This window comes from Benincasa hispida, chromosome 8, assembly GCF_027475165.1.
Source record: "Benincasa hispida cultivar pf3 chromosome 8, pf3_genome.v1.1, whole genome shotgun sequence".
Classification (NCBI taxonomy): domain Eukaryota; kingdom Viridiplantae; phylum Streptophyta; class Magnoliopsida; order Cucurbitales; family Cucurbitaceae; genus Benincasa; species Benincasa hispida.
This window is the reverse complement of record NC_143485.1, coordinates 4,822,204-4,848,671: the sequence shown is the minus strand read 5'-3', so window position 1 is coordinate 4,848,671 and position 26,468 is coordinate 4,822,204.

Sequence of the window (26,468 nt, the reverse complement as noted above, 5' to 3'; positions counted from 1 at the left end):
CAACCCAACAACATATTCACCAAGACTCTTCATGATGATCGATTTGAGGCCCTAAGAGCTGCCTTGGGGTTGTGCATTCTGAAGGATTAGCAACTACAACATTGGGCCATCGTTCAAATTTTTGTGGCCCATCAAGCGTGAAAGGTGAAGCGGTTAATAAATTATCAAATCATATTAATTACGATTGGTAACTGGGTGAAGAAGTCTAAATGTTACTGGATTTTAAATTATCTTCCAAATTTGAATTACTTTTAGTCTGATCGTGACAGATCTTCTTTCAATTTTGTGCTTGTCTTTTGTATCCAACCATCTTCAAGCGATTATTTACTAGTGCTCAATATATTTGATTCCTTGATGGTCAGTGTTAGAACAAGCACACATATTTCTGGTGAAAAGATAGTGCACTACAAGGAGAAAGCAAAATGGAAAAAGGTTGTTGAAGAGGATACTCCTCTAGTATCCACGAACAAGTATAGTCTGAGGATGCTCCTCGGATTTCCATGAACAAATATAGTGTTCATGTTCATGGCCTGTCTACTGCAAAGAGTGAAGTTGGTGTTCCTCCTCTGATGGCTACACGTAGACGTTTGGGTATCAGACAACCTAGCGAGACGAAGGGAAAAGAAAAAATAAGTATATTATCTCTTACTTTGACTGATATGGTTGATGAGGATGTTAAAATTTATCCTAAAAAGGAAAAGTCCTCTTCTGATGGTTCTCCTAAAAGCATGTATGAGTTCATCGTTTTACCTAGAAACCCTAGGGTTTTCTTCAGTGAGTCCGTCCCTGACTGAAGATAGGGGGTCCGATAATAGGGTTACAGTTGACAAAAATCCTGTTTCTGGTTTAGATAATTTGACTTCTACTGTTTTCGGCTGTGGTTTGACTATTGAGGAGAATGTTGTTTTTGTACGACTGAAAATGTACTATTGTCTGATTTTGATGTTAATGTTTTAAATGATTTTGTTGACAAAGTTGTTTCTGAAATGCTGGTCTTTGTGTCTAATTTACCTTTCAGCAATGAGCCTGAGATTGTGTCTGAAAATGTGAATAGAGTTGTTGAAAACCCTATTGAAGTGGGTTTAGGTGTCTCTCTTGAGACAACTGCTATGGTTGATCAGAGGGTTGAGGATATGGGAAGGAAAGTGTTCCTATGGTGCCTCACATTGATGAAGTTGTGGATGTTGGTATTGGTCCAACTGCTGATCATGTGTCCCCTGAAACTAGTATTGAGAAAGGAGATGTTCATCAGGAAGATGAGGAATTTGATTCAGATGACAATGTACCTTTGTCAGAACTTGTTGGCAAGAAATCTGAAGATATTAAAAGTGGTGGTGATGATTTCTCTGAGATATCTAGGTCTGAATTTGATCAAGTGGATTCGAAGGATATTTCTAATTATCCCGAGGACAGTATTTTGAAGAGACCTTCTGATGATAATAATTGTCCTCCTAGCTAGCTACCCGTGCTTCTATCAAAACCTGTGGGAAGAAAGTTGCCACCTCTAGAGCTACTTCCTTGAACATGTCTTATGTCCTTTTAGATGGTGTGTCCTTTCACATTAAGTTGGGAGCCAGCCTGTGGAAATATGTGATTCAAAGGAAGATTGTTGATAAAAAGGAACTATTTGACCGAACTCAGGAATGTTTTGATCTAGTCAATCTAATCTTACAAGCTCAACTGGATAAGACGATGTTAAATTTGGATCCTTTCTATCCCCAACATGTTCGAGAATTTATTTTCAATCTTCCTCCAGATTTTGATAATCCAACCAATCCAGATTTTCAAAAGGTTCATGTGCATTTTCATCTATTTGTTTTCAATGTTGATCTGATTAATAAGTTTCTCGATCGAACAATGACTATTGGTATTCTTGCGAAACGGTCTTCCTAGAGAGAGCTTGCTTTTGAGTTGATTGGAGGGGCAAAGAGTAATGGAACAACCACATGCGCTGCAGAAGAAATAAAGGATCTAGAGTACTCTAGTTAGGTTAATCTAAAATAATAAGCATGCAAGTCAAAATAAATCAAAGGGATTTAAGAAGTACAACCTTTGTAGTCTCCAAAGCTTCTCCAAATCCACTCCAATCTCCTCACGTACAGTTTGTAGACCACCACGAGAGTCTTCTAACTATTTTTTGACCTTAGAACGAGATGGTGGGATTTGGTGAGTGAGTGATTTGGAGAGGAATCGGTTAAGGTTTGAGAGAGCTTTAGGCCTAATATTTTTCTCAAAAATCTCATAAGTCTCCACTTTGCCAAGAAGAACCAAATATCATAGAACTCTTCTACTTATAGGCCATTTCATGCATGACATGCAATTTTGAGTTTTATGAGAATTTGACACTAAAAAAACCACTAACTCAAAGTGGAATTTAGTGGGGCAAATGTCTTCAAATGAAGATAACACTTCGCAATTAAATAGTTAGAATTTCCCACTCACAAATATTGGAACTTTCACTTACTTGGTCAAAGTTTGACTATCAAAGTCTAAAGTCAACATTTTGACTACTTATTGCATATTTGACTTGGTCAACAATTTTGACTTTTAATGCATTTTTTACCAACTCCATTTAATTTTAAAATTAATTCTAATAATCAATTTTAAAATTAAATTAATATTAAATAACTTAATTTATATAATTTTATATTAAATCCAACACTAATCCCAATTTATATGAATCACTATTCATAATCTTGATATTTAAATTTGATTTAAATATCTCCTATTTTCTCTCTCTTTATGTTTAATTCACAATTAACATTAGGTTAAATATATTGTATATATTTAATTCTTTGCTCCAAAAATCGAATTTGAACACGTCACATTGTTCTAAGGTTTAGTCTGATAGGAGCTAGTATGAGGACCTCATGAACCTACGATCATGGGCTCTAACGATCGGCGATTAACCGACTAAACTCTTTAACCTAATTAACCACCATTCGTTAACTACCAGGTCACTCCACTAAAGCCCAATAGTTGCACTCCCCTCACTGTAGATATATTATGTTCACTCGATATAATCATGATTAGTAAGTTAACCCTTCACAGGTTGTTCATAATAACGGCTAGGTCAAAAGCTGTTTTACCACCGAGAATACATCTTGCTCCTTAAGTCCCACTGATTCTCTAATGAACAATTGATTTGTGATCCAATCACAAAACTGACTCCCTCTCGAGCCAATGAGAGGGTGGGGCTCATTGTTCAAGACCTAGAGTCCGCATTTAAGGGAACAAGCTTTCTACTATCCCTAAAAGTGGGTAGGAGTGAATTTTGTCTTGCACTCTATGTCTCCAGCTATTTACCCGGTTTTACCCCTGAAATGGGAGACATATTGAGTCAGCGCTGTTGAGCCAACCCTTACAAATCTAAAGATAATCCCGTATAAACAAGAGTTCATAGTTAGCTCAGGATTAAGGTCAAGTTACCTAGATCATCGCTTTGAAATAATAAGTCTTAAATAGTAAACAGTGTTATAAAGTAAGAGTAACTTAATTATTGGTCTAATCTTATGAAAACTCATTACATAGAATGCCCCTACTTCTCATGTCAATATATGAATGAAACAGGATCACTTCGTTTGTAGCACTTTACAACAAATTGTAATAAATACAGAGTGGGTCGAATCCAATAGTGTTGTCAAAACAAGGCACCCAACTTTATTCATATACTATAGATCATTTTGACTATTTACTCAAACCATATCCACCCTTATGTCTCCATATAAAGTTCAAGTACTCATGTAATAGTCATGGATCTTTTAGTTTATTGGATTTATTTCTAAAAACGAAATAAGCAATTCATATATTTTATAACAACTTTATCGATTTATAGAATGAGTTTATTGTTTACAAACTACGAGTTCTAGGACATAAAACCCAACAAAAACATCCTAGCCTAAGAAAGGACGACTATCTATTGCAATCTTGAGTCCAAGTATGCTGTTCTTCACAAAGTTAGGATCTTCAAGTGGTGTCCTTCTTCTCACAAGTTTGGGTTATCAGATTCTCTTGCTAGTTTGTTATTCCAGATTGGTACTGTGTTCCGGTTGATTTTGGAACCTTTGCACTCAAACAGATCAAAAGGCATATTGGGTCACAAGCCTACTGCCCATCTACTACCCTCGATTGATATGTGGTGTTTTGTTGGCGCAGAAACCGGGTCTTATTGGTCCTGACGAGGTTGTTGGCCTTACTCTACACAAATTTCTATTCACTCAGAGCTTCTCCAAAACTTTCATGTGTCTGTCCTTGTTGAACCCTCCACAACAACCTATGTTGATGGACTGAGTCAGGGATTCATAAAATCTCCTTTTAACAGTCATATTCTACAACATCTGTCTACTGAACTCAAAGAGATTGATGATGATTTACTGAAGCTATAGAACCAGAAAGAAGTTGTGGCTAGGTTGTTACAGACAATACGTGCAAGCTTGGCACATTCTGCTAGGGCATATTCTTCTCATACTCAGTCTTAATTTTTAAGCTAGAAAGGGGGAGAGTTGTTGATGATGGTTATTGTTCTTTTGTTGTTTGGCGATTGCTAATGTTGATGGTCCTGGTTTGGTGGTTCCTTATTGATGACTTAATGATTTGATGTTTTGATATTGTTTTTTCCCTCTTTAAGACTATGTTGTTTTGTTTAGGTTATTCTGACTGGACTTGTTGTTACTATGCTCGTTAAGACTTTGTTCCTGACATTTCAAACTTATTAACTTTTGTTCGTTTTTTATTCTGCCTTAAAAATATAAGCCAAAGGGGGGGTTTATTGGAGATTTTGTTTTGATTGACTTTATATTTTTCCTAAGTCTTGGTTTTTTATAGATGTTGCATCAAAAGTCTTAAATCGGGTTTAGGCATTAGAATATTTCTGCATAATATTTTTTCCTAATATGAAAAATTTTGGCAGATTGATTTTGTCTAATATTTTTCTTTATTGCGGTGCAACTTATTTTCTCCTTTTTAGGATATGTTTTCTTTTCTGGACTCATCTATTAAAAAGGGTGTCTTGGTATGCTTTTGAGAAAAAAAAAATAGGAGTTTTTATTACGCCGATTTGGTTTTTAAGAGCAAAACGATTTTTATACTTTAGCCAAATTGTTCTACATTGTGTACTTGCTTGTCGTTCATCATTCCGCTATGCATGTTTTTCATCCATTGATTGCAACACTTTGAAGATTATCACAGCTTAGAGGGAGCCTAAGCGCTAATTGTCAGAGAAAAAAATCTCAGTTTTAGGGGGAGCCTAAGATTCAGCTTCAGAGAAGGGAGTTATCCATGTTAGGGGATCCTAAGATTCATCAGTGAAGGGAGTTCACTAACTTGAAGGGAGGATATCGTTATGGAAGGAGTCTCATCACTAATAACAAGCTTAGGGAGAGCTTAAGTATATTGAGAGGGAGTCTCACATCTACGGGAAGCCTGGGTGATCTGAGAGTTGAGCTCTACGTGAGCCACTATAGTAATTTGTGTAAAACATATAAGTATTACGTCATAAATTGCTTAACTCATCATTATTAGTGGAAAATATTTTCTAGGCACACAGTCCCTAGACGGTGGTTTATCACTGAACTGAGTTACCAACTCTTGTGTTCATTTATCTTTATTGTTGTTAGAATTCTGTTGTTACAATACTTGTTAATGTTTTCTATTTAACATCCGAATTTCGAGTGTTGAGTCATTCTAACGCTTTTCCATTAGGGATCATCATTCTCCTAAGCACATATATAAACAATAGCATAAACCATGGAGAGTCTAATGAGAGTTAAACTACAAATCTAGAAGATCAGAAAGATTCAAAGACCAATACTATAGAAATATTAATATAATTCCTATTTCGAGCCTATATATTTCACAATTTGTTACAAGTTCCTAGCAGAGCATTTTGTTTGACTTCATCTTTGTTTTGTTCAAGGCATCTCAGGAAGGAAATCGCAAATTTTATGGTGGGAACCTACTTCAATTTACTAGAAATCAAGTCTAAGATATGATAAAAATAACCAAATTTGAATTCTTGTGGGGAATGATATAAATACTTGTCGCTTGCTGTTTGATTGTGTCTGAGATTTGTGTTTGGATATATGTCGGATAAATAGTATTTGAGAATTAAATGTTCATAAGGGTTGAAATAATATGTTAGGAACTAACAAAAGAAAAGAAAAGAAAATAAAATAAAATAAAAATAGAGCAAAACAAGACATGTACTAGGGTAATTGTCAAAAATCTTACAAAATCTCTTTTATGTGCCAAACTTTTTTAATACTCTCTCCTAATATCCAAGACCCGTTTGATAATCATTTTATTTTTTATTTTTGATTTTTAAAAATTAAGTCTATTTTCTCACCATTACTTATAATGATTTGCATCTTTCGTGTAACACCCCAAATTTTCATGTAATTTTCTTGAAATATTTAAATATTATTTTGATAAATTGGGACTAAAAATTTAATTTGGGAGACAAGATAATTAAATTAAAGGATATTTGTATAGAATTGGAATTTTAATTTAATTTAAGAAAAAAGTAGATGAATATACTTGGGGAATGTGTGATTTTAAATTGATTAAATATTTGAAAGGATGTAATTTATCTCAACTATTGGATTGTATGTTCCATCTAATTTTGGTTTAGGAGTAAAAATTAAGTTAATTGGTTTGATATTAATTTGATAAGAGATTTGGAATTTTTTACTTATTTTGGATAAAAGATTTGAAAATAAAGAAAATGAAAAGAATTAGAATTTTGGAAATTTATGAAGGAAAAGGGAAAATTGTGGTTTTAAATTTCATCTTCTTTAATTTTAGAGTTTGGATCAAAATTAGAGAAGATAATTAATTTAAATTGACTTGATAAGAGAAATTTGGATTTAATTTAAATTAATTAGATTATAGAATTTTTAATTTAGTTAGATTGTGAAATTTCTAATTTAACTAAAATATGGTTTCCCAAATCACTTAGTATGGATTTTCTAATTACTTAAAATATGAATTTTTAATTAGAGAAAATGTTCTATTCAAGAAGAAAATATAAACTATCTACTACTTTAATTGTCAATTTAAAAAAAAAAAATAGATTTCCTAATTAGATAAACTACTACTTTAATTAATCTACTACTTCAAGTTATGGAATCCCAATAATTTAGGATTAGTATTATTTTCCTCTATAAATACAACCATCCATTTCATTCCAAAGCATTCACTTCATTCCAAAGGGAAGTTCCTCTTGGAAACTTCTCAAGACAACCTTCTTTTTTTATTCCAACAAGCATTCTTAGAAGTTAGATAGGGGAGGTTGATTGCTTGCAGAGTTTTATCTAGGCTCAAATTCAAGGTTACTACTAGAACCGTCTTCGTATCAGGTGATAAATTTAAAGATAATTTTGTTAGTTCTAAGATTATATGTACTTATTAGAAAGGTTATACGAGCACGTGATAAATATTTTTCAAGTACTTTATAGGTATGAGCATGATTTAGAATTTTATGACATATATTAAGAGAATGATTGGGTAGAGGCCTATATTTTGAAGTAGGTAGCTTTACTGTTGGAACTGCTTTTGTGCCAGACAAAATAGATTTAAAATATTATTTTTGGTTTTTGCCAAATAGTTGTCAGAAAAGATATGTTCTTGTTGTTGAAAGAAATTTAGTTATCCATGCTATGAGTTTATAAAATATTCTGGTATGAACTCATGAATTTATGTTATGTAATGATTTCATGATAAAGGGTCATTTTAATGCATGTTTCTTGAAAGATTAAATTAGTGACAATTGCCCTCCTACCCGTAGCTATGTACACCTCAGATTAAGTTTTGTGCGCCTTCAAGTTCACTAGATTATGTACTCATTCGGGTCTACCAGATAATGTGTGCCTTTGGGTCCACCAGGTTGTTATGTGTTCCTTCGGGTTCACCAATTAATATGAGTACATCTCACCTACGGTAGAGCGGGTTAAATTGTTCATTCAGATGATGGCCCATGTTTATCTTTAGTACTTCAGACTAGGTCATACTAGTTTAGAATATTCAATTCATATTGCATGTGTTTGAATAGCCTTACCCTGGTAGTGGGGTTACTTACTAAATATTTTATACTCATTCTTTATTATGTTATGTTTCTCAAGTAGGATAAGGATACACCAAACGAATGACAGAAGGAATCCGTGACCATGCCATTGAGAACAGAGAGATGCTTCCGCTCATGTTTTCATGTTTTGATATTTTAAATTCCAGTCTGGATGTTTGAACGTAGAGTTTTATTGCTTGAAATTTTATTTATAAAGTTTTATGAAATTTATTTTTATTTTAGGTGGACCCGACCAAAGATTTTTAGTTATTTAGATTTTACAAAAACTATTTATTTAATAAAATTCTTTCCATTTTTAGTTAAATTTATGAGAGAACCATTTTGAGATTTATGCATGTATGTAGTAATGACCTAGTATAAGTTCTAGAAAGCCAGGTCACTACATTTCGTAAGTCCAATTGTTGAATTGTTAGCCAAATTCCAAAAACAAAAACAAGTTTTTAAAAACTACTTTTTTTAGTTTTCAAAATTTGACTTGATTTTTTAAATTATTGGTAAAAAATAGATAACAAAGGAAGAAATTTGGAGGTGAAAGTAGTGTTTATAAACTTAATTTTCAAAAACAAAAATAAAAAATAAAATGATTATGAAGCGGATCCTAAACTTTTGTACATGTCGAAAACCTAACTCTCTCCATGAAACAAACAAGCCTTAGTAAAATCATTCAAAAATTTTGTGGGTCACTCTCCATGTGGTCAAAATAATTTTCGACTCAAAAAATCTAAACCTATCATTTTCTTCACTCACTCTTAATATTCATTCTACTTCATATTTTTATTTTTAATGTTTTGTAGCTGAGTTTGAAACTATATTTATTTATTAAGAAATTCCATGATTTCTCTTTTAATAGAAAGGGGAGATATAAGGTGTGAATCTATCTTAGTCCTTAACACGTACATATCAAAAATGTCAGTTGAACTATGTTCACTTTTTACTCATTTATGAGTGTTAGGTCATAAAATTGACGAACATATTTTTTTATATTAAAGAAAATAGGAAAACTATATATGTGGTGAAAATAATATGTTGGTCCTTTTACTTTTTTATTTCATTTTAGTTGATGTAATTTTAAATGTTCAAATTTAATTCTTTTAAATAAATATTTTAAAAAGATCGAAAATATCGAGACTAAACTTCAACATATAAAATTATCAAAAATAAAAAATAGTTTGTAAATATGACAATTAGTTATGATCATACAAAAGTTTAGTTTTAACAAGCTAAGGTTAGCGAGGTGCAATATTACTCAACCTAACGGATCAATAATACTAGTATAATATATAATGAATAACATAAATATGGTTTAGCAAAGTATAGCGTTACTCAACTAAGTATTATTGGATAAAATAAACAATACTCTATGACTGACATAAAAATTTGAAATATCAACCTCGAAGTTAAAACTCTGATTGTTCACTTTATATGATCAAACAAAGAAAACTTTGACTCCTATACATGCATGATGTGATATATATTTTGAAATTTAACTATTCAAATCTGAAGATGGATGCAAAAAAGAATAAAATAAAATCTATTGCTTTTATAAATTGTGTTTATTATTTACTATCATACCCAATGTAACATAGGTAAAATAGGGGTTATATTCTACCAAATATCTCCTTAACCTTCAATTATGTGGTTAGACTATGAATACATTAATTTTAACCATTCAACATTTAAATTGTTCTAAAAAACATCTTGAAGTTTTTTTTTTAAAAAAAAAAAATTGTGAATGATAATCTATAAGACAACAAATGTGTAAAAAATTAGAAGACATATATATGTCATCATGTACAACATCATGATAGCAAATATGTACAAATTTATTTTATCAATGATATTGTAAACCTATCTATATTTCTTCTCCTTCTTACTTTTTTTATTTACCTATCTTTATTTCTTCTCCTTCTTACTTTTTTTATTTACCTATCTTTATTTCTTCTCCATCTCATTTCTTTTTTTATTATTTATGTTTCTTTGTTTGTTTTTATTTTCCAACAAAATTTATTTCTATTAAAATTTTAAAAATGGATTTAGAATTAACTTTTTTTTAAAAAAATATATATTAAATTTGAATTGTTTTTAATATTCTAGTCATGGATAAAATTGTAGGTTTAGTTTGTAATCGTGAAAGTTTGTATTCTATATTTGAATTAATCATAATTGAATTAGCCATTTTAGCCATTAAATTATGGAAAAATTAACTAATGGAACGAACATAAAATAAATAAACACAAAAGTTAGGTACATCTTGTTAGTGTTAGTGTCAAATTAAGTGAAAAAATAACAGATCTAACAATATAATAATCGAACCCAACAAACCATATAGACACACATGAAATGACAAATGACCAATTATGTGCATTTTGATTGTTGTGGCTTATGATTGATTTGCCATATAAGAATTAAACCCATTCACACCATATTCCATATTTTTCTTCAAACATTAAAATAATAGTGTTCAATTAAAAAAAAAACAGATGTATAAAATAATTAAAATGGAATATCTTGAGGAGGGGAGATGAAATAATAATGAAAGTGGATTCAAACAACAATGGATGACTTTGGAGTACATTTTAGCTGTTGGATTTTCAAAAACTTGAGAAATTTAGCCTGGCATTTTTATTTATGTCTTGTTTTTTTATGAATGTTAAGTATTTATCAACGCATTTACCTTGCAAAAGTCAGCAATTGCAATTTCTTTTTCATCAACTCATTAACTTTTGATGTTTGATCATATTTTTATGATTCTCGTACTCTTGATTTTTATGATATCGGGGAAAAAACTCATGAAGTTTCAAAATTGTAGCTAGTTTTGTAAGCACGGAAGTAACACTTCGATCCTTTCCTAAATGAGGTCAAGTTATATCAATTAAAAGTAGTACCACTACTAGGTATCACAAGTGTACAAAAGAAAAATCTACATAAGGTCTTTGAAGCATAAGAGGTCATTTTGCAATAAAAGTATATAAGACCAATAAAAAATATTTGCATTTTCATCTTTTAACCTCTGTCAAATTCCATACTTTAGACCATCGAAACATAAAATATGGCCAATAAACAAAATGAAATATAATTATAATGGTCTCCAAACAAGTAACTAGAAGACAAATAAAACTAATCAAGAATCAAAATATAAACTCTCAATGCACAAAAGAATGTAGGTTCAAACACCAAAATTAAAAATGAACAAACATTTGAAATCCAACTTCTTATAAGAAAAACTATATGAAAATCATGCTCAACATTGTAAACTAAACAAAACACATTAGCATAGAAAGAAAACCCCCCGATGATACTTAAATAAGATAGAAGGAAAAAAAATAAATAAAAGAACTCTTTAAACCACAACCATCAAAACCTTGGGTTGGTACCAAAAACTCAAACAAAATAAAACCTTGAGCATTGACCTTCAAACAAGTAATTAGAAGACAAGCAAAACCAATCAAGAATCAAAACATAAATTCTCATTGGGTAAAAGAATCTAGGGACAACCACCAAAATAAAAACTGAACAAATACTTTCTTGAGAATTAATATGAAATTAACCTTTACATACAGTTGTAACTACTTTGTAAATCGTATATAAAGGATAGTAGTTATAGGCTAATTACAAGCTAAGAAATTACTACAAAAAGCTTTACAACTTATCTGTATTTTCTCTGATCTCTCTAAGAAATAAAATCCTCCAGCTCCTCCATAGATGTAGGTCTTACTTTGCTGAACCACGTTAGAAATCTCGGTGTTCTCTTATTCTCTTCATCTTTCTTCTCTTCTTCTCTACATGCTAAGCCTTCAGACCATCTTCTCCTTCATAGTGTTTTCTTTAAAACCTCAACCATTTTCATTCTCTCTCTCGTTTTCTCACTGATCAAAAGACATAAATGATAAAACTGAAATAGATTGATTGGAATATGTAAGGTACTAGTGGGCTGAGTAAATCCTGACGCTCAACGTGTAAGGGAGGATATGTTTTTCACGTGGATTGTGCTTTAGGCATCTGGTTTTCAAATACGTGAGGTTTTTAGCTCGTGGTGTGTTTCTTTTCCAGTTTTGGGCCTCAGTGCATTGTGGACAATCCTAACAAAGTGGTATAAAAACCTGCGAGAACAAGAAAGATTAATCAAAGAATTCAAGAAAGCTAATTTTGGAGCATAGTGAACATACAAGAAGGCAAAAGATGGTTGTTGCAAAGTATGATATAGAGAAATTCAATGGAAAAGAAGATTTTAGTCTATGGAAGGCTAAAACCAGAGTTGTATTGGGGCAACAAAAGGCTCATAAAGCTCTTGAAGATCCCTCTAAACTCCCTACTTTTGTAATAGATGATGAAAAGGAAAACATGGAGTTAATTGCACATGGAACTTTTGTCCTGAATCTCTTAGACAATGTGCTCAGACAAGTCATTGATCAAGATAAAACATTTAAAATGTGGACAAAGTTAAATGAGCTATATGAAACAAAAGATCTACCTAACAAACTCTTCTTGAAGGAAAGGTTCTTTACATTTACATTCAAGATGAATCCATCTAAAACCTTGACAGAGAATCTTGATGAATTTAAAAAGATTATAGTTGAATTTAAAATTCAAGGTGATGCTATTGGGGAAAATAATGAAGCCTTTGTCCTTTTAAATTTACTTCTAGAAACGTATAAAGATGTGAAAACGACTTTAAAATATGGGAGAAATTCAGTCACCACAGATATTATCATTTCAGTTCTTAGAATAGAAGATGGAATTGATAACAAATAAAGAAGAAAAACCTAGTATAGAGGGATTATTCGTGAAAGGCATGTCAAAGCATCACAATAAAGACAAGGGCAAACAAGCCACCACAGAAGAAAACAAAGAGAAGCCAAAGATTAGATTCAAGTATTGCAAAAAGATTGGGCATCTAATCAAAGATTGCAGAACCTTAAAATGGAAGAATGAATAGAAAAATAAAAACCAAAACTAGAAAAATCAATTTGCACAATTAAGGAAAGCCTCAGTAGGGGAAGATTCATTCTTCAACTCATATGCTCTAGCCACCTCAAATCATAAGGTAGAATGTGAAAAATCAGCTAAAAACCTTGATTGAGTTCTAGATTCAAGATGTTCTTTTCATATGACCCCTAACAAGGACTGGTTCAACATTTATAAAGAAGTGGAAGGAGGCTCATTATACATGAGTAACAATCACTCATGTCTAGTAGTTGGCATTGGCTCAGTTTCACTAAAATTAGAAGATGGGTCAGTAAAGCTGCTAAGAAATATCAGACATGTACCTAAGTTATAAAGAAATTTGATCTCTTTGGGCATGCTTGACTCAATTAGCTGTGAATACAGATGGAAAGGAGGCTATTATGAAACTTTGAAGGATGCTAATCCAGTTTTCAAAGGGTTAAAATAAATGGGGTGTATGTAGTTTAAGGAGTTCAAAAACTACAATCGGCTCTAGTTGTAACATCTAAAGAACCTACTGAAGAAGACCTTTGGCACAAAAGACTTTCACACATCAGTGCCAAAGGCCTTCAAGCTCTGGCCAAACAAGGGATCCTACTTAAAGGAGTTCATCAAGGCCTATTCTTTTGTGAACATTGTGTAATAGGAAAGAAGGCAGAGTTTTACCAAGGCCCAAGACACAACTGAAGCAATCCTTGACTATGTGCATTCAGACCTATAGGACCCCTCGCCATTCCAATCCTTAAGTGGTGCTAGGTGTTTTCTAACTTTTGTTGATGACTTCTCTAGGAAATGTTGGATATACTTTCTTAAAACTAAAGATATGGTCTTTGAGAAATTCAAAAAATGGAAGATAATGGTTGAAAAACAAACTAGCTGTCAAATTAAATGCCTTAGAATAGATAATGGACTTGAATTTTGTGCAAAAGAATTCAATGTTTTTTGTAGACAGCAAGGAATAGTTAGACATAGAACAGTGAGGTACACACCTCAACAAAATGGGGTGGCGGAGAGGTTGAACAGAACTATACTTGAAAGGGTTAAGAGTCTCTTATCTGATGTTATCCTACTAGAGAAATTTTGGACTGAAGTAGTCTTCTATACAGTTTACACACTAATAGATGCCCTCATGCTTCTCTAGATCTACTTACTCTTGAAGAAAAATGGACCAATCACTCACCTAATTTAAGTAACCTAAGGGTTTTTGGGTGTATTGTTTTGTACATCAAGTAAGGGGAAGCTGAATGCCCAAGCTATAAAATGCATGTTTTTGGGGTTCACTAAAGGTGTGAAAGGTTTCAGACTATGGCATCCAATAGAGAAGAAGTGTGTAATTAGCAGAGATGTTATTTTTAGGGAGACTAAAATGTTTATGCAAAAAACTAACGCACCTGAACAAACACCTCAAGAACAAACAGATACAATTGAGGTGGAACTTATGCCTACTCTGTTCCCTCAAGCTCAACTTCTAATAATACCAGTGGCCAGGTGTCTCAATATGAAGAAGAAGAAGAGGAACCTCTGACACTAAGCAAGAGGGGCCAGATCTAAGAAATTATACCTAGGATAAAGACAGACAAAAGAGAACTATTGTACCACCTTCAAGGTATGATGACTATATCAACCTAACTCTAAAATGCCTCAGAACAGGATAATGATTTAGAAACTTCTAATTTTGAAGAAGCAATAAGTTGTGCAAATGCAAGAAAGTGGATAAATGCAATGAATCATGAGCTTGAATCCTTGATGAAAAATGACACATGGGACCTAGTTCCTTTACCAAAAGGGTGCAAACCAATAGCATCCAAACGGGTATATAAGTTAAAGAAAGGCATCCCTAATATTCAAGAACCTGGGTATAAAGCTAAGTTGGTTGCTAAGGGGTTTACACAAAGACAAGGAGTTGACTACACTAAGATTTTTTTCCCCTGTGGTCAAACAAACCTCTATCAGATTACTTCTATCTATAGTAGCACAACAGAACCTAGAGCTTGACCAACTTGATGTAAAATCATCTTTCCATCATGGTTATCTAGAGGAAACCATATACATGTGTAAACTTAAAGACTATCAAGTCACATGGAAAGAAGATCACTATTGTCTACTCAAGAAGGCCATCTATGGTCTAAAACAGTCTCCTAGGTGTTGGAACATAAGGTTTAATGAGTTTATACAAAAGAATAGGTTCATTAAAAGCTCCTATGACAGTTGTGTGTATATTAACACCAAAACTTTTGCAAACCCTGTCTATCTACTTCCATAGTTAGATGATATGCTGTTATCAGGAACTGCCATAAAAGAATTGAAGCAGGTTAAAGATCTTTTGAAATCAGAATTTGAAATGAAAGGCATGAGAAAAGCAAACAAGATACTAGGCATAGACATCAAAAGAGACAAAATAACATACAAAATATGCATAAGTCAGACCAAATACTATGAGAAATTAATTCAAAAGTATCATATAAAAGAAGCAAAAACAGTAAGCACAATTATTGCTCAATATTTCAAACTATCAGTAGATAATTCACCTAAAGAAACAAGGGACAGATATCGAGCATTAAAGAAAAATGTCTACAATACCATATTCCCAGGCAGTGGGAAACCTAATGTATCTGATGATGTCTACAAGACCAGACATAGCTTATGTAACTAGCTTGGTCAGTGGGTATATGGCCAACCTAGGTAAAAGACATTGGGAGACTACCAAATGAATTTTGAGATACCTAAAGGGCATTATGAGTATCAGGCTGCTACCAACAGACCATAGACACGGAACCAGAGTTATTTGGTTTTGTCGACTTAGACTATGTAGGGGACCTCGACAGAAGAAGGTCATTATCCGGTTATATTTTCTTATATGGAAGTTGTGTCCTAAGCTAGAAAGTGTCACTACAATCAGTGGTAGCCCTTTCCACCACTAAAGCATAATTCATATCCCTAACAGATGCAGTGAAAGAGGGTCTATGGCTAAAAGGACTTCTACTTGACTTTGGCATAAAACAGAACACAAAAAAAAAATTATTGCAATAATCAAAGTACCATACATCTATCTAAATATCCTCAGTATCACAATCGTACAAAACCTATAGATGTAAAGTATCACTTCATTCGAGAATAGGTTGAAGAAAAGAAGGTCTAAGCTCTAAAAATACATACCTCAGATAATGCTTTTGACATGCTGACCAAAGCCATAACCCAGCTCAAACTCTAAAAGTGTCTGGACATCATCGAATTTGAGCTACAAGACAAAGGATAGAAGAAGGAGGTTAGCAAAGAAGAGCTGATTGAAGCAAAGTTAATTTCAAGGTGGAGATTTGTTGAGAATTAATATGAAATTAACCTTTACGTACAGTTGTAACTACTTTGTAAATCCTATATAAAGGATAGTAGCTATAGGCTGAATACAAGCTAAGAAATTACTACAAAAAGTTTTACAACTTATCTTTATTTTCTTTGATATCTTATCTTCCAGCTCCTCCGTGGATGTAGGCCTTACTTTGTCGAACCATGTTAAAAATCTCGATATTCTCTTCTTCTCTTCATCTTTCTTCTTTTCTTCTCTGCATGTCATGCCTTTAGATCATCTTCTCCTTCATAGCGTTTTCTTCAATACCAAACCTCAACCATCTCCATTCCCTCTCTCGTTTTCTCACTGATCAAAAGACATAAATGAAAAAACTGAAACAGATTGATTGGAATCTGTATGGTACTAGTGGGCTGAGTAAATCCTGACGCTCTACGTGTAAGGGAGGATCTGTTTTTCACGTGGATTGTGCTTTAGGCATCTGGTTTTCAAATACCAGAGGTTTTCAACTCGTGGTGTGATTCTTTTCTGATTTTGGGCCTCAGTGCATTGTGGACAAGCCCAACATACTTGAAATCCAACTATATGAAAATTATGCTAAACATTGCAAACTAAACAAAACTCATTAACATTACAAAAAACGTAAAGACTACCATAACTGCATGATGGTCATTCAACACACTTAATCTAATCCTTTCTCTAGCAACTTCAAATTTTCTTCTCATTTTGACGTTGGATTTCCATTTCGTGTGCTCTTCAGTCAAACCATAATTTTTAAGTTTAAGTTTTTGGGTTCATGGAATTAAACATGGAAGCCAACTAGTGAAATTAATCAAAATATTGAACTTCAACTAAACCAATTGGAAAGAAAAATGGAAATCTAAATAGTTAAATCGTGAGAAAAACCCACCAATTATCAATAAGAAAAACATCAATTATCAGAAAAAAAAAAAAAAAAAAAAAAAAAAAAAAAGGCACAGACTTTCAGCAAGACAACACAAAGATTATCTAAGACAAAATGAAACTTGACGATCTTAAATAAGTTGAAATTCCACAAAAGAGACACCTGAAAATGAGTGAGTTTTTATAATACGAGTGGCATGGGTCCTTCGAAGGTAGAAATCTCTGAATGGGTTATGTGGTTTTGGTTTTCGTCCAATGCTCATCAAGTAGGGTTTCTCTTCACTACTGTTGTAGGTTGCGCACACCATTGAAGAAAATCAGTGAAGGTTCTTGTGCGGAAACGTGGGGATCGGTCCCAAATTTATTTTTCATAGAATCACAATTTTACATAATAGAAAATTATGTAATATAAAATTTAAACTACAGCATGCTTTAACACAAAAGAATTAGGGAAGAAAGAGACTTACCCTTTAAGGTAATCTTCTTCGCGTAGTCCTCAATCTGATCACGAACGTTTCGATCTTCCAATTTGAAATACCAAAATGGGCACCACCACAAGAGAACCTTTTGTATTCTCTTGGGATTGAGAATTCAAGTTCTAGGGTTTGCTTGAATTTGAGAGAGAGAAAAGGAAGAGAGGAGGGAGAAGAAAACATGCTTTTCTTCTCTGGGATTTCCAAGGAGAAGAACCAGAGAGAGTTCTCTATGTCAAAAACAAAATTGTGGAAGTAGAGAACTAAACCCCCACTTTCACGTATTGGTTTAGAGAATTAAAGGGAGGGAGAGATTAATAATTATATATATATATATATATATATATAACTAACTTATTATATATATATATATATGTTATATGTTATATAATAACTCTCTCCCTTTAATTAAATTAAAATTAAAATTAATTTAATTAATTAATTAATTAATTATATATATATATAATAACTAACTTATTATATAAATATATATACTATATGTTATATCAAATATAACACATAACCTATAATTTTTATATTGTATCAAATACAATATAACCTGTAGTTCTATTTTCTCTCAACAATACATGGTATAAATCACATTTATACTAAATTCAATTATATAAATCTCATCCATATAATTAATATTTGAACCAAATTCAAATATTTAATTTCTTCTCTATCATTTATGATATTTAACATAAATCATATTTATATTAAAATTTAATTATATGAATCGCATTTATATAATTAGTATTTGAATCATATTCAAATATTTAATTCCTCTCAAAATAAATTTTATATTATAATGTATCAAATATATTATATTAATTATATCACATATAATTAATTCTCTCGGTTAATTTGAACAATTCAAATTAATCTAAAATTAATTCTCAATAATCCCTGTTGAGCTACAAAGGAGATTTTATAGACTTCTAGATTGAAGCTTCAATGGTACTTAGATAATTAATTAAACTCTTTAATTAATTACCCAACATCCATTAACTGTTGGTCACTCTACTCAAGACCGACAGTTGCACTCTTCGCACTACAGATATATTTATGTGTCCATTGGATATAACCAATCAACAATGCAATGACCCTTCACAAATTGCTTGTAAGTACAATTGGGCCAAAATTACCATTTTTCCCCTATAGTTACAACTAACTCTTTAAGTATCATTGATCCCTCTAATGAACAATAAGTCATAGTCCAACTATGATCAAGTCCCTCTCGGGTCAAGGGAGGGTGTGACCACTATGTTCAAGCCCCAAAATCAGCTCTTAAGGGAGCAATTTATCTACTTACCCAGACATCAGGAAAAAAGTGAATTCCGTTTTGTATAGCTTTGTTCCCAGCTCCCCAATCAGATGAACCCCCAAAATGGTAAGGCATATTCAGTTGACAATTCTGCCACTCTCACCCATACGAATCAAAGGACTGCCTTCATAGACAGGAGTTCACAATTCACCTATGGTTATCCTAGTGAAATGCAAGTATCTATTATTAACGGTGTTATATAATGAGACTAGTCATTTCGTGGTCCGGTCTTATACAAACTCTTTGTATAGGATACACTCGCTCACATGTCTCCACCTGAATGATCATGATCAGATCATTTGTAGCACTTTACAACACTTGTAACATCTAAAAAGCGGGTCGTATCCGTAGTGTCACCAAGATAAGGTACTCAGTCTTATCCGTCTACTACAAATCGTTTAGGTTATCATCTAAATATGATCCACCCGTATGTCTCTACATATATGTTTAAATTACATAAAATAACCTAAGATCTTAGTTTATTGGATTGAGTGTATGCTCATAAAATAACAATTTATTTATACAATATTAACAAACTATGAGAATACCAGAGATATTTAGGACACCAATCCCAAAAGTTCGTGCAGGCGCCATCATGGGCTGCAAGGTCCCATTGGAGAAGTGTCAAGTCGTGCCCAAGAAGTTGCAAATCGCATTGGGTCGCGCCAAAGAATCTGCAAGTTGCACCTCAAATCTGCAGAGATGCACCAGAATGGATCACATCGGGTGAGTCACGCTACAGTGTTTGCTGTCGTGCATTGAATCGAAAGAGGGAAGGTGGAAGAGGAAGTCGAATGAAGGGAAAGGGATAAAAAAGGGAGGAAAGAGGAAAGTAGGAAAAGATGGATAAGATGGGGGAAAAGATTGAGGGAAAACTTTTTTTTTTTTTTTTGCTAAAAGTATTTTATAAAATAAATATTTTATTTACATTTCATGACATCTCAATTTGTTGCTAAAAGTTTTTTAATATTTAGTAGTATTAATTAATGTGTTGCAAATTCTTTTTGTGATGTGTTCTTAAAACATGTTGCTAATAATGATTTACTACGACATTTTTTTAAAAAAAAATATTGCTATTAATGATATTTTATTGACAAAAATTTCCTGCGTCGCTAAAAATTTGTCACTAAAGTAACTTTTCTTGTAGTGCATCGCGATATTACGAAACTTTAACGTGTTTAGTTTTTCGATGGTGCTGCGATGCCCACATATGACACTTGCAGCACTATGACATTTTCCTCCTATTTAGTCGCATTCAATTTGTTGTCATTTGAAGGGGAGTTCGATTGTGGATCACTTAGAGTGTTCCATGGAGGCTGAGAGAGGTTGTTGTTTAAAGAGTTTTCCAAAGCCTAATCATTGGGATTGATTAGAATTGGATCATGAAGAGGATGTTGATGTGGTGACAGATGGAGATCGATGACTAATTATCTATCCACTTTGTTCTTTCCCTTTTACTTGTTTGTAAGCATGTTTGAGGATCTTATTTAAATATCATGAGTGGCTAAATTGTTATATGTTCTAGGGGTAGATTGATTTTAACATTGCTAATAGATTGTGCTTCATTATTTTAGTCAATTGAATTTATTGGCTTTTTTATATATCATGCTTAATTTATCCAATTGAATGCTTGATCACCATTTAGTTGACTGTAGGCTTTTAGTTTTACTTGAGAGAGAGATTTCTAAACCAAAACTAGCATGTTAAACTGACATTAGATTGTGCACAAAAGTAACAAGAAATTGTTAGAGGCGAATGATGAAGAATCTTGATATTGAGTCTAATGGTTTCAACTGCATGGTTGGTTTTTAAACATTAGGAAGAGTCGCACAAGTACACGTGTCGAGTAATAATATGGTTAAAAACGTTCTTGGTCAAGTATCGTCCTTAGGGAACCAGATTGATACTCTTTTATCTATTCAAAAGTTGTTCCATTTTTATTTAAAAGACCTACTTCTGATGTAAATTATTAGTTAAAAACGTTCTTGGTCAAGTATCGTCCTTAGTGTTCAAATATGAAATTTATTAGTAAAGAGACGTTCTAGGGAATAAACCTTGTTCATGGAATTACTAAACTTAAATGTTTTACTCTTGAACCAATTAACACAACACTTAGATTTATAAATCTTTTATCCAGATTATTCCTTTCGAAAGCAATATTTTATTTCACTTCATTACTAATTACTAATCACTTAAAACTAGATAATAAAGTAAAGCATTGAGACTCCTCATCAACAATCTCTACTGCTATTTGACTACTTTAGTGAGTTCAAACGATAGTCTAGCATGCATGATCTAAAAGCCTGGACTTTAAAGCAAGATTTAAATCATGAAATCATTCGAATATTGATCAAACATTCAAAAGCATTAAAAACGGTCATGCTAAAATGTGTTAATATAAATTAGATTCAAGATCAATAAAAGTGTTTAATAATACTCCATAAAAACCATCTAACCCTAAAACAATGAGTATTTAGCCCAACATCACTTCCACAGATAGAATCATAACTAAAATGCAAAAATATAGAAAAGAATCCAATTTGAAAAAGGGAAAGAAGGCATTATTTGACATTCCGGTCTTGTCTCTGTGGTAGAATCAACCCTTCAACTTTTTCTCCTCAAATTTGGCATCCAAAAGTTCGACATTCTGGTCAAAACACTGTCTCTAGGCCTCTAAAACTTCAAAACTTGATGATTGTGACCAACCAAAAACCCTAGAATAAATAGGGAAAAGCTTTCCAAAATTACACAATTTTCCTAAACTGCAGCCTAACGTTACAACACTGCCTTGTTCAAACCCGTGATAGATCCTATTTGCTCAAGCCCTTGCCATGGGGCTGCATAATCCTCCAAAAGCCTAGCACTAGAATTTGTGTCGGGTTCAACACCGTGGTATTGCCATATTTTCATGATAACTTGATTTTCTCCTCTCTTTCTCGGAGGTTATGCTCAATTTTGTTCTTTTGACTTCTGAATCACGTTTTCTTGCTAAGTCTCCGAAAAACACTAGCAAACAACATCAAATATAAAAAAGAAAGACCTCTAAAGAAGAAGCGAAGAAAGCACCTTTCGAGTGCTTTTAGTCTTTTGATCGTTTTAACTATACTAAACTCGATATGTACACTTGCACGTATCAAATTTTTGGCTATTATTAAGGAAATAAGATTGATTTTAATTGAGGGTGTAATTTATTTTTGTCTTTTTTCTATTTTGTGTATAAGTTTTATTTTTCTTTTTCTAGTTCATGCGACGTAGTTGTTGGGTTAACCTTCTTCCTTTTGATCAATCGCTACGGAGGAACTTAAGACCCGAGTTTGATTCCACGGCACAACAACTGAAATCCATAGGGCACATACACTCCATTTGGGAGATTTGCAATATGGTAAAAATAAATGGTGTTACAACTGGTGCAATTCAATTACGTTTCTTTATATTTTCTGTGCAGGATAAAGCCATGGACTGACTCGAGTCTTTTACACTAGGTAGTAGGACCACCTGGTATGGGGTAGCTAAGATGCTTCTGAACATGTTTTTCACTCTAGCTAAGACGACAAGGCTCAAGATCAAGATAGACACTTTCAAGCATAATGAAGGTGAACAACTGTTTGAAGTTGAGTGAGGTATAAGGATCTTTTGTGGGAGTGCCCTTAGCATGACCACCTCGATTGGCTGCAAATTTAACTATTTTATAATAGGTGAGTAGGGAGAAAAACCACAGTGCAGCGAAATTAGTTAGCACCTTACTTGAAATTAATTTAAAAAATGTGAAATACCAGTACACTGGGAAATAGACAGAATATCACAAAGAATAGAAAAAGAAAAAAATAGCCTACTGTAAAATTAATCTAGATTAAACATGCCTTTTTCAAAAAAATAAATAAATAAATAAAAATCAATCCTACAGAAAGAAAAAAAAAAAAAAAAAAAAAAAAAAAAAAAAAAAAACCTTACTCTCGTTTGAAGACTCAAATGAAAATCACCAATTCTCCTTTGAGATTTCTTGAACACCACCAAATAGGTAACCTTCCTATACTCTGAAAATTAGGGTGTGGTTTGTGGGAACAAAAAACTATATGGGAAGAGAAGGAGAATTTTTGGAGAGAAAGTTTGTCCACAAAATAGTTCTGTGTGTTCAAATTGCAATCGCCTTACGTTCTCCAATTTTGCAGGTTTTTCAACCAATGAAAAAAGTAGAGAGAGAAAATATGGGCTTGCCCACATTTCAAATAACTCCCTACATGGGAGTTATCTGTAATTAAATTAATTAAACGAATAATTTAATACAAAACCCTAGCAAAGCAGAATTAATCTGGACCTTATTCAAACTTAATTTAGAAAATGTGAAATACTAGTACACTGGGAAACAAATAGAATATCACACCGACAAAAAAAAAAAAAAAAAAAAACAGCCCACTGTAAAATTAATCTAGGTTAAACATGTTTTTTTAAAAAAAAAAAAAAGAAAAAGAAAAAGAAAAATCAATCCTATAAAAAAAAAAAAAGGGAAAGAACCTTACTCTCGTTTGAAGACTCGAATGAAAATCACAAATTCTAGATTTCTTGAACACCACCAAATCAGTAACCTTCCTATCCTCTCAAAATTAAAGTGTGATTTGTGCGAACAAAAAAATTATATAGGAAGGGAATGAGAATTTTTGGAGAGAAAGTTTGTTCACAGTACAGTTTTGTGTGTTCAGATTGCAATCGCCTTACGTTCCCCAATTTTACAGGTTTTTCAACCAATGGAGAAAATGAGAGAGAGGAAACGTAGGATAGCCCACATTTTAGATAACTCCCAAGGGAGTTATCTGATTTAATTAATTAAATTAATAATTAAATACTAATTAATTAAATCTAATTTAATTAATAATTTCATTTAAATCATATTAAATTAAACATAACTCACATTACCTATTGTTTGAATTCAATTAATTTAATGAAATCAAATTTAATAAAATTAAAGAATTATTCAATTTTTCAATTAAATAATTACTAAATTAAATATCAAATATTTAATTTAGTTTATATTTGAATCATATTCAATTGTATTTTTCTCATAACCCATAGTTTTAATGTGCATATAATACACATTAATTTTAACCTATAGTTTAAATATGAATCCAATTCATATTAAATTAATATTTTAACCCCTTCAAATATTTAATTCTCCCATAAATTAATTTTGAATCATATTCAAGATTGAATCTATATTATAAAGTTTAATTAAAATACAAACTTTATATTATCATTATACATTATACTATTTATCTAAGTGAATTTGACATTTCAAACTCAATTCAAGACATAGTTTCCTCAATTCTCTTTAAGAGCTAGGAAGGGGAGTTCGTGGACCTACAAATCATAAGCTCTAACGATATGAGATTAATTGGCTAAACTCATTAACTACATTAATCATTGTTCATTAACTGTGGGGCTAAACTCATTAACCACATTAATCAATGTTCATTAACTGTGGGTACTCATTCCACTAAAGACCCACAACTGCACTTTTCTCACTGAGATATATTTCTGTGTCCACGAATATAGACAAAAAACAACAAGTTAGTCCTTCACGAGTGTTTGTAACACTAACTGGGTCAAATTACCGTTTTATCCCTAGGTTACCTCGGTATCCTTAAGTACTAGTGCTCTTCTAATGAACAACCTATTTATGGTCCAACCATTAAACAGAAACCTCCTATCAGGCCAGTGAGAGGGTAGGGCCATTTGGTCAAGTCTCAAAGACACCATTTAAGGGAACACTTATCTACATACCTTAAAGACGGGAAGAAGTGAAATCCATCTTGTATTATTATGTTCCCAGCTCCCCACTTGGTCTTATCCCTAAAATGGTAGGCTTATCTTCGACAAACTGACCACTCTCACCCATACAAATCAAAGGGCAATCCCCCATGAATAGGAGTTTATAATAGACTCAAGATTAAGACTAAGTTTCCTAGGTCATCCTATTGAAATTGAAACCAAACTAGTCAACGAAGTTACATCTAATGGTTACTATTTCGCAGTTCGGTCTTATGCAAACTCATTACATAAGATATCCCCACTCGCATGTCACCTATACGAACGTGTTGGATCATTGTGTTTGTATCAAATACAAAGTGGGTCGTATCCATAGTGTCACTAGGATAAGGTACCCAACCTTATCCCTATACTATAGACCCTTTAGGTTGTATCTTGAACATTGATCACTTTATGTCTCTGCATATAGTTCAAGATTCTTAAGAAAGTCTGGTATGTTAATTTATTGGATTATGGTTACTAAGACAAAATGAATAAAACACAATCAATAACACTTATTAAAATAACATTGATAACTCTTTATTGATGACAGTTAATTATTTACATTTACTATCTACGAGTTTTAGGACATAAAATTCGACATGTTCAACACCACGAAATCAATACTTGATGTTGCTCCAAAAAGCTCCATTTTCTCAAACTGTAGAGAAGGCTTGAACTTTGCTAGTAGATATGACCACAACAAGTTATAACTGGCCACAAATTGAGCTACTACTAGAGTAATTGGATTTCATGATCTTGATGAGGTAATTGCATTAAAGGCTTAATGGGTCACTCTAACTAACACTATGAATAAACTTGTCGTTTTAGGTAATCCCACAGTCGAGAATGTCAATAGTGGCAGCTAGCACATACCTATTGATAGAGGCTTCTGACGTGCAACAGGCAGACTATGTGCACTGAAATCAAGGCCAACGTTGACACCATGCTCAATACTAGTTCTCTTAGAATCTATCCACTTACCTAGGTTTGTGCTTTCACGAAAATTTTTCTTATGCTAATACTAGGAACACTTTGTAGGCTCCACCATGATTTGCATCGACATCTCAACAGGTCGAGAAGAAGACTTCCATAGAGGAGTTAATGGCCAATTTTATGAAGGAGTTGAGGAACAAAACAACTGAACTAGAGAATACACTGGCTAGTCATGAAAAGGCCATTAAGTGTTGGAATATATGTCCTAAAGCCTTGTAATTAATTAGTTGAATATTTTAATTATGAATATTAAATCATCTATTAACAGTTAAAAATCCAAGGTTATTATATGTAATCTTAAACTGTAGATAGTTGACATATAAGTGGATTATGTTCAAGTAACAACCTAAATGGTCTATAGTATATGGATAAGGTTGGGAGCCTTATCTTGGTGATACTATGGAACGACCCACTTTGTAATAGTCACAAATAGCTTGATCCAAATTGTTTATGTGGAGATATGTGAGTGGAGGTACCCTATATTAAGAGTTTATATAAAACCAGACTGTGAAATAATTAATCTCTCTTTGTAAATTTGTTAAATGTTGAGATTAATATTTCATAGGATGATCATATCTGACTTGATCTTAATCTTGACTAAGTTATGAACTTCTATCTGTGAGGTCTCATCCTTTGATTTGCAAG